Raw genomic sequence first — 11,152 nt, 5'->3', positions numbered from 1 at the left:
GCAGCCGTTTACGACAAATGAAGGATGCTGGTCAAATCTTCTTTTTCTCTTCTGGAACACCATGATGTTGGTTTTCTTTAGATTGATCGGTAGTGCCCATGTGGAGCTGAATTTCTCCAAGATTTGTAGGTTGTCTTGGAGACCTTTCTCGGTTGGTGACACCAGCAGTAGGTCATCTGCATAGAGCAAGAATTTCCCCTGGGCGTCATGGAGTGTGAGACCTGGAGCAGGTGAAGATTCTAGAGCAGTAGCCAGCTCATTGATGTAAATATTGAAGAGCGTTGGACTTAGGCTGCAGCCCTGTCTGACTCCTCGGCTCTGCTGGAAATAAGCCGTTCTTCTACCGTTCACACTCACGCTGCAGAGGTTCTCGGTGTAGGAGCTTTTGATGACATCGTAGGTCTTTCCTCCTATTCCGCTTTCCAGCATTTTTAAGAACAAGCCCGGGTGCCACACTGAGTCAAAGGCCTTTTTAAAGTCTACAAAGCAGGCGTATATCTTCCCATGCTTTGTATTGTGGACGTGGCTCTGAATGAGACTGTGCAGGGTGTAGATGTGGTCCGTGGTGCGGTGGTTTGGCACGAACCCTGCTTGGCTTTTGCTCAGGACATTGTGCTCGGTAAGGAAACTGATGATCCTTTTGTTTAGGATGCTGTTGAATAGTTTTCCCAAGTTACTGCTGACACATATGCCTCTGTAGTTGGCAGGGTCATACCTGTCCCCACTCTTGTGGATCGGTGTAATGAGTCCTTGGTTCCAGGTACGAGGGAAGTAGCCAGCACTCAGCACAATGTTGAACAGTTTAACCATTGCAGCTTGAATCTATCTATCTATCTATCTATCTATCTATCTATCTATCCCTCTATCTATCCATCTATCTATCCCTCCTATCTATCTACCTACTTATCTACCAATTTATCTATCTATCTATCTATCCTATCTATCTATCCACCCATCTATTCATCTATCCCTCCTATCTATCTATCTATCTATCCTATCTATCCACCCATCTATTCATCTATCCCTCCTATCCATCTATCTATCTACTTATCTACCAACTTATCTATCTATCTATCTATCTATCCCTCTATCTATCTATCTATCTATCTATCTATCTATCTATCTATCTATCTATCCCTCTATCTATCTATCCCTCTATCTATCTATCTATCTATCTATCCATCTATCCATCTATCTATCTATCTATCTATCTATCTATCTATCTATCTATCTATCTATCTATCTATCTATCTATCCCTCTATCTATCTATCCATCTATCTATCTATCTATCTATCTATCCCTCTATCTATCTATCTATCTATCTATCTATCTATCTATCTATCCCTCTATCTATCTATCCCTCTATCTATCTATCCCTCTATCTATCTATCTATCATCTATCTATCTATCCCTAGGCAGATATAGACCCCTGTGCATGTGTAGATCCCCCCCATACACATCTATACCGTATTTTTCAGTTTATAAGACACATCCCAACTTTAGAGGAAAAAAAAAAGGTAAAAAAAAATGGGGTCCATCTTACAATCCGGTGGTGTCTTACCGGTAGAGTGCGGCAGCGGTGTTGGAGCGTGGTCACAGGGGCAGAGGTGGAAAAGGATGATGCTAAGGGAGCTGCGGGTGCTGTGCTTGAACTGCACTGTTCTGGGGCTGCGGGCCGAGGGTGCTGTGCTGTGCTGGGGCTGCGTGCACCATCCTGAAAATGACGGCAGTGCAGACTTCAAATAATGGCGCCTGGAGTTGGCGCATGTGTAGATGTAGCTCTTGGCTCAAAATCTCATCATGCTCTGCTTCAGGCCTTTTGATCTCTCAGCAGCGTACTTAAGGAAAATGGCGCCTGGAGGTGGCATCTGCGCAGATGAGATCTTCAGCCAAGAGCTCCATCTGCTCACCAGCCAACTCCAGGCGCCATTATTTTGAAGTCCACACTGACGACATTTTCAGGATGGTGCCCACAGCCCCAGCACAGCACAGCGCCCTCGGCCCGCAGCCCCAGAACAGTGAAGTTCAAGCACAGCACCCGCAGCTCCAGCAAAGCACAGCACCTTTGGCCTGCAGCCCCAGCACAGCGCAGGTCCAGCACATCGTCCGCAGCTCCAGCACAGTTTCCACAGCAAATCGCCCTCAGCCCGCAGACCCAGCACAGCACAGCTATAGCACAGTTCCCATTGATGTCGTTAACAACCCATTCAATCCACACAGGCAAAGAAATTAGACCATAGATGTCCATAAATGCATTTATTTGTAATATTGAGTAATGACACAGGGAAAAATTATTGATTGCGTGATGAAAGAGAGGTGCAAAAAGCAATGGAAAGCCATTACACCAACTGAAATCTATCAATAATTAGAAAGGAATCCTGCCACTTAGTGAAAAATAATATCAGATGGTTGACCTGATGGCCTATAAAAAGGTGTCTCATTACCAAGGTGCCACACAAGAAACATCTCATAATGGGTAAAACCAGTGAGCTGTCTCAAAACCTTCAAAACCTTATTGTTGCAAAACATACTGATGGGATTGGTTACCGAAGAATTTCTAAACTACTGAAGGTGACAGAAGAACACTGTTGGGGCCATAATATGGAAGTGGAAATATTATAATTTCATCATAAACCGGCTATGACTAGCTGCTCTCCACAAGATTTCAGAGAAAGGAATGAAAATAATTATCGGAAGAGTTGGCCAAAAGCCATCTGTGGAGAGCTACAGAAAGACCTGGAATCAGTAGGAACAATTGTTTCTAAAAAAACAGTAAGCGATGCACTCCCCCTCCATTGCCTGTATGCACGCTCCTGTATGCACGCTCCTGTATGCACGCTCACCAGGCAAGATTCCATTGCTGAACAAAAAGCAGGTTCAAGAGCATTTAAAATTTGCTCAACAACATTTAGAAAAATCTGTAAAATACTGGAGAATATAGTCTGGTCAGATGATACCAAAATGTATCTCTTTGGATGTCATAATACATACCATACTTGGAGTCCAAAAGGAAAATCACCCCAAAAACATCACCACCAGTGAAGTTTGTAGGTGGGAACATCATGGTGTGGGGCTGTGTTTCAGCAAATCTCAATGGCAAACTTCATATAATTGAAGGAAGGATGAATGGACAAATGTACTGAGACATTCTTGATAAAAAAATCTGCTGACATCTACCAGGATGATAAAGATGAAACGAGGGTGGACATTTCAGCAAAATGATGATCCAAGAAAAACACACAGCCAAGGAGACTCTCAACTGGTTTCAGAGAAAGAAAATAAAGCTGCTAGAATGGTCAACCCGATCACCAGAGCTGAACCCAATAGAAAATGTATGGAAGGAAATAAAGTTCATAATTCATAGAAGAAGCCCTTCAGGAATGAAAAGTGGTTGTGTGGAAGGATGGGCCAAAATCTCACCTGAGCAATGCAGGGGACTAGTTTCTCCATACAGGAGGCGTCCTGAAGCTGTCACTACCAACAAAGGGGTTGAAATGTGACACAGACAACATTTACAAAAAAAGTAAATACTAAATTAATAATGAGTTAAAGCATAGAGGCTTCCAATCCAAGCAGGAATAAAAAGCAACACAGTGCTTCTTTGAGAATAGATAGATGTAAATAGAGATCTAATGAAATAAGTTGTGATGCCTAAGCCATAGAGAATGATACACTTTTTTTTAAATTTGTACATAATTAGTAAAACATACCAGCTTATTTTTCATAAAGAGTGCAATACCTGTCCATAGCACAACCATTTTCTCGTCAATGTGAGCTGCAATACCAGGAACAACCTATGGATCAGGGTGGCACTGTCTCCGGACCATAGATGACGTTTTACTAAACTGAATCCATGCTGTAGATTGAATCTTAAAAAAAAAAAAAATCTATTGTAAACTAAATAAAAGAAGGATACAGTTTAGAAAACCCAATTAAAATCTACACGGGGATCGGGGATGAGGAAATTAGAGCGTTTAGGGTTCACTCCCACAGCTCGGTAATTGCTCTTATTATTTACAACCTGCTTTAGGTAAATTGTAGGTATTTTTTTTAGTACATAAAGGTCACATCGAGCACAGATGACAGGTACATTGCAGGAACATTCATGTTACATTTTCTGAAGCACTGACTATGAAAATGCTGCAAAGAAAATATAGAATATTCTTATTGAAATTTATGAAAAATTACCATTCCCCCCACAACTCGGCTACATTATACATTTCTGTCAGATTATAGTCAGGTCACAGTATTGCGGTTTATTATTTCAACAAACAAGACAAATATATTCAGTATTTTGCTTTTTTCTGTATGCATTTTAATTATTTAGCATTATTATTATTAGTTTTTTTATTATTACTATTATAATTATATTTTATATATTGTTTTTATTTACTATTTTTTTCTGTCATCTTTTGCTTTTTTTTAATGGATGCTTAGTTATTATTATTATTATTATTAGTTTTATTATTATTATTTTATATACTGTTTTTATTTATTATTGTTTTTCCATCATCTTTTGTTTTACTTTTTTTATCGGATGGTTATTTATTTAATATTTTTAGGATGAGACAAACCCCTTAAATGTACCATATCTCCTGATCATCATCATAGATCTGATGTGTGGTCCACCCAGCAAATAGTCACTGTCACGGCCCTAACTTGCGGTGTGGCTCCTGTGCCAGGACCTTCTGTTAGGTTCTCCTGCGTATTCTCTGCCCTGTGACGGGCCGTTCCCTGTATCGGATTGTTTGCCGGCTGTTGGAAGAGCTTACACTCACGCGCCGCTTCCGGGCAGTTGCTCTCTTTTATCTGGGACTTTCCCGGAGCGGCGCCAATCATATTTTCTGGCTAGTTGCGGTAAGCACCTGTCTCCTGGTTATAGTGACTGATCTTGGTACTCGACCCCAGACTGACCGCTGACTTGCCTCTGTCTACTCCCCTCTGACTTCTCCATTCCCATCTGGCTCCTGACCCCGGCTTTCTCCCCTGATTACTTTTCTGCCTGCCACTTGTGTTTGTATTTACTCTCCTGGCATCCGACTTCTGGCTTGTCTGACGACCTCCCTCCTGTCTGTTCCCTGTGTCTCTTCATGCTCTCTCGGTTCTGACCATGACCTGCCTGACTTCCCTCAGCCTCTAGGTATCCCCAGTGCCACCTAGTTTCCTGCCTGATTACTGCATCTCTCACTGCTCTGTGAGACGAACGTTACATTTACTAATTGTCTGGTGTCACACAAATCACGCTCCAAATACAACCCATGATGTACAGACCATCCTGGCCGTGCAGTCCTCTGGCACGAACTGGAAAGCCTTATATATGCTATGAGGCTGACGAGTTTGGGTGGTTAGACCAGCAGGCAGACCATACATGATGGTCCATATTACAGTCATACTTCTTCTATCTCTCTAGAAGGTTGAGGACCTTTGGTCGTGTGTTCCTCCCTGAAGACACCAATGATCATAACATAACAGTGTAATGTGTTGAGTATGTGCTATTGTGTAAGTGTCACTGGGAGAGACAGGACTGGGGGCGACTGGAAGCGAGACCCTATGCTGACCCTTAGACTAAGTGTATCATAAGCTCTCCCTCAACACATGGGTACACTTAATGGTAGCGAGGTCTGGGCCCCCTACGCCTCCCTATCTCCTGTGAAGGTAGCTTGTGTTGTTACTTCTCCTTTTTGTGTTTCCCCTCCCTGTACACCTTTTGTTGTTCCCTAATGTTGGTATTAGGTGTGAGTTAGTTTTGTTTCAACCCCTGTCTGTAAGTTTTGTCTGTGGAGCATTCCACTTCTGTCCTTGCCCTACCCCCCTCCACAACCCACCACCCGGGGGGAAGGGCAAGGGCAAGGCAGATCAGCTCTATGTTCATAGATGGAAAAATGAAGAATATCAAGAAAAGAACACTGTCCCTACTGTGAAACATGGAGGAGGCTCTGTTATGTTCTGGGGCTGCTTTGCTACATCTGGAACAGGGTGTCTTGAATCTGTGCAGGGTACAATGAAATTTCAAGACTATGAAGGGATTCTAGAGAGAAATGCCCAGTGTCAGAAAGCTTGGTCTCAGTCGCAGGTCAGGGTCTTGCAACACGAGAATGACCCAAAACACACAGCTAAAAACACCCAAGAATGGCTAAGAGAAAAACATTGGACTATTTTGAAGTGGCCTTCTATGAGCCCTAACCTAAATCCTATTGAGCATCTTTGGAAAGAGCTGAAACATGGCGTCTGGAGAAGGCAACCTTCAAACACCAGACAACTGGAGCAGTGTGCTGTTGAGGAGTGGCCAAAATACCTTTCGAGAGGAGCAGAAGTCTCATTGACAGTTACAGGAATCGTTTGATTGCAGTGATTATTTCAAAAGGTTGTGCAACAAAATATTAAGTTTAGGGGGAGTAGGAGGAGGAGGGCGCCATCATTTCTGTCCAGGCCTGTTTCATGATTTTTTTTTTTTTAATTTTGTGGAACCAGAAAAGCAACAATGTCTGACTTTCATTTGTTCATGTGACGCCCCTGCGGTAACCAGGTGTCACAAAATAAGGTAACAACAAGGTAACAGCTCGGGTCCTACATGACTATGAAAGTCAGTACACTAGCACGACAGGACACATACACTCAAAACCAGGGCGGGAGACTCCCCTTAGAGCCAGGTGACAGGGCTGGACACTGTGAGCTAACAGGCAGCCAACTGGGAAGGGAGGGACAAGACCTGGGGGAGGAGCAAGTGACCTGGAAGTGTGGCTAGTCAGTCAGCGAAAGGAAGTGAAAGAGGAAGGAGTTGAGGAGAGAAGTGTGCGGTAGTAAAAGGAAAGGTGTCAAGACAGACCAAGGAATCTTGAGACACATTGAATGTAGCAAAGACTCTGCAAAGACCTGAGTAGAAAGAACAGCCACTCAGGGGAGGAAAGTAGCTGGAGAGCGATAGAGCAAGCCCCAAGGACAGAGGGATCCTGTGGGTGGACATCCAGGGCTCACAGTACTTTGCCCGCATGGGGTGCAGATCCCAGAACAGACCAAGACTTCAAGCCAGCTGTTAAATCTGCCAGGCTGGTGGGTTTCCAGGACTCATCTGCCACCCTTTAACGTCCGAGGCATCAGCAGCAAAGTGGGGACCGGGACATATTCCCTTAACACTAGAACTACTGAGGTAGTCATTTTGACTACTTTGCACCATGTATCTCTATATAGGTGTCACGAGTCCAGTAGTTCTAGTGTTAAACAGTCCAAGCTGCCTGCGGCAGGACCTAGACACCAGGAGGACCTCCAAGTGCTCCACGCCAGAGAGGACTCACATACACCAGAATGTAAAGGTGGGAAAGTGGCACCAGGTTGGCTGGCACAGCCATAAGGGACAGGCGCGCACCTGGGATCCAGTACATCCCCAGGGCGTGAAGCCGGTAAGTAAAGACAATCAAACTGCACTCTCTGTCTTGACTACTTCATTGCGCTGCGCCTCCATGTTAACCCTTCACCTACCCCTGGGGAAAAGCTCTGCTTGCGGAGGGCTCCACCATCCACACTACCCCTCATCCATCATCCCCAGTGGGAACCAGCAGCGGCGGCCCTACCATACCTGGCCGAAAACTACAAGTGGCATAGTCGGACTTTATTTTTATTTTTCATTTAAAACTGGTCGACGGTGCCCCCGGGTCTGGGACCCCTCAAGCCAAGGACCGTCCGGATCCGAGCAGCCCTGCTACCCCGGGGCGCAACATTCATTTTCATAGATCTTTTATTTATTATTACTTTTGTCAGATTCAAGTTATTTCTGTGACTAAACATTAAACGAGGGGTACAAAAAATTTTACCACGTGTAGATATATATAATTTATAAGAAAAAATGAAAATAAAAATCTGCAAAAATGTGACAGAAAAATCCCTGGTGTGATTATTGGTATCTATAGACATGGTAGATACAAAATATTCGATTAAGGTCCTGTGACGCCCTGGCTTATCAGGTCATCACAGGGTATTGTGCAATCTGCCTTTCTGTGCAATATCCACATCCTCCTTGGTTATGGGTCCCTAACCTATGGTGTTGCCAAAACCAGCTAATCAAAATTCTAGGAACACTCTGCACCACACCCACCAGACACACCAGTTGACGGCCTGAGTGGAATAGGGTCGCCCACTTGGGGGGTTGGTTAGGGGAGGTCAGGAGTGTCAGGAGTAGGCCAGTGTAGTGTTGGAGGTGAAGGAGAGAGGAGGTCTGGAGCTGGGCTCCTTGGAGGTACTAAGTAGCAGACCTTGGTCTGGGCCTGGTAGGAGCTGGACCCCCGGTCGCCGGGGATCATGACAAGCGGCACGGTATTGTCGTGGAGGACAGCCGGCGGCCTTGTACCATCACCGTGCTGGGACCAGGGCAATACAGGCTAGGTGGACCCTAGGTCAGGGAGTAGCTTCAGGCAACCTGACAATTCACCCGACGAGAACGGAGCCTTCAAGATCCGCTCTCCACCCGCTCCAAAATCGGGGTACTAGCGTAACGAGGGTTGATAGGACTTTCCACACATACGATCCAGGAAATCCCAAGCGTGAACACTGACAGCAAGCTCCCTCAGTTAGCCACACTGGGGAGCGGGACCCGACTTTTTTCAAGCTACAGAAGCCAACTAAGAAGAGAACAAGGTGCCAAGGGAAAGGTCACAGATGAACAGGCAACATCAACGGAAACGGGGCAGAGGTGTCCAGAACTTTTGTTTACTAAGTTGTCGGTGTCAGCATTATTGGACTGAGTGAGTATGCAAGTGTCCCCTACCTCCCCAACGGCACATCCCTGTCACCATCACCGAGTCCCGGGGCATCCCCCCTGCCCGTGGAGGGGTTAAACACCTAGCTGCCCCACTCCATCGCCACCGGGTACTCCCAGCTGCAGCGGTGGCACTCCACCTTACCATACACCATAGGTGGCGTCACGAACTGTAAATACACTATCCCCTGTAAATACCCCCTTAATTCGAGTGGCCGCATGGCCCCCGGGTCTGGACTCCCCTCGAGCCACCGCGGATCTGGATCCGAGCAGCCCGGCTGCTGACATGGGGACAGCACAGTCCCACTATGAGTTTTTGCTGCGGAGAAAAAAATGCAGTGTCTTGCATTGCCAATAAAACAGATGGGATTTATAGAAATCTCCTGGCCACTGGGCTTCTTTATTCAAATCTGCAACATGTACATTTCTCTAGAAGGTACACTTGAGTTTTTTGTGCAGATATTTGCCATAGAAATGCATCAGATGCAGAAAATCCTTAGTTAAAAACACATATGCGTTACTGGTAGGCTTCGCTACGGAAACGCACAAAGAAACCACATGTAATACACATATAACTATCAATAAAGATTAAGTCGTTGTCGTTCTTTTTCTTATGTTATCAATAACAGGGACCTGAACGGTTGATAATAATCACACCGCTAGGAAGGCTCATTTCACAATCATTGTGCAGCTGAAATTAGCGGCTGACTATCTGACTCATCACACTCTTGTTCGTCAGGTGAAATAATCTTTTGGTTTCCCCAAGAGATCAACAATAAAGCAACATGTGTAAGCAGAACTGCTGAGAACAATGGCGGAATATAATAATTAATTTTTTTTTTATATATAATAATTTTTATTCATTCATATAGCGCTATTAATTCCACAGCGCTTTACATACATTGGAAATGTATATGCAAACTGATTGATCTGTTACTGATTGTTTAAAGCACATCAGTCTCCCTGTGTAAATGAATAGGATAACTGAAGTGAGCACTAATATATATATATGAGTGCAAGCCAAAAAATACATACTATATAAGAATAAGGCTGCACATCAAACTTAGATAATAGTATAATGCCTCAAGCATATGGACAAATATTGGAATATACAATGAAAAATGCTACTTGCTAATTTGAACATGTGAATAATGAATTGCATACCTGCCATGAATATTAGGAAAAAGGAGATATTTAGCAATCGCATTGATCAATGTAACTGAGCCCCAAGACCTCGTCAAGGTATATCTCTATATTGGGGTCCCTAGCTCTGTGACCCTAACTGTGTGTCATCTCATTGCAATTAAAAACTGCTATGGGTGGAGAGGGGTAACTAAGGACCTTCTTATATAGGAGATGGAAAAAACATGGCCGAAAGGGGCGGAGCTGTGTTCACATTCAGAAAAAAACTACATAGAACTGAATAGGATAACTGAAGTGAGCACTAATATATATATGAGTGCAAGCCAAAAATACATACTATATATAAGAATAAGGCTGCACATCAAACTTAGATAATGGTATAATGCCTCAAGCATATGGAAAAATATTGGAATATACAATGAAAAATGCTACTTGCTAATTTGAACATGTGAATAATGAATTGCATACCTGCCATGAATATTAGGAAAAATGAGATATTTAGCAATCGCATTGATCAATGTAACTGAGCCCCAAGACCTCGTCAAGGTATATCTCTAATATTCATGGCAGGTATGCAATTCATTATTCACATGTTCAAATTAGCAAGTAGCATTTTTCATTGTATATTCCAATATTTTTCCATATGCTTGAGGCATTATACTATTATCTAAGTTTGATGTGCAGCCTTTTTCCCTGTGTAAATGGGCCGTTAACTCCCATCTCCAAGATCCTATCGCAATATGTAGTAGGTGTAGCAATATTAATATTATCAAATACCTCCAATCAGAAATGTAGTATAGTTCTCCTGATATACCTCATGTGCAGGGCATTGCAGCCTAGGTATCCATGGTTATGCCCATGAGGAACTAACTGTCACACTATGAGTGGATGTAACCATAGATACCTAAGTTGCAATGCCCCGCACATGAGGTAAGAGACATAGCTAATCTGGAGAACTATACTACAATTACAATTAGACGTATTTGCTAATATTATTATTAGTATTATTATTATTATTATTATTATTATTCCTACTACATATTGGGATACGATACTAAAGATGGGAATACCCCTTTATATGACCCCCGATCAGCAAATGGTCTTTTAGTGTTGCAGACAGCTAATGCAAATGGATCTTTACAACTTATGTAAATTACTAAGCCACTTCCCTTTATCTGCATATTTATTGGCAATAGGCAGAGAAGGGGGCTGGCTTTGCTATGGAAATTAGCAGTAACCCAGCCCCCTTTACAAATAGT

Source organism: Anomaloglossus baeobatrachus, chromosome 7 (assembly GCF_048569485.1).
Source record: "Anomaloglossus baeobatrachus isolate aAnoBae1 chromosome 7, aAnoBae1.hap1, whole genome shotgun sequence".
Taxonomy (NCBI): Eukaryota; Metazoa; Chordata; class Amphibia; order Anura; family Aromobatidae; genus Anomaloglossus; species Anomaloglossus baeobatrachus.
The sequence above is the reverse complement of the archived record's forward strand: the minus strand, read 5'-3'. Positions refer to the sequence as shown.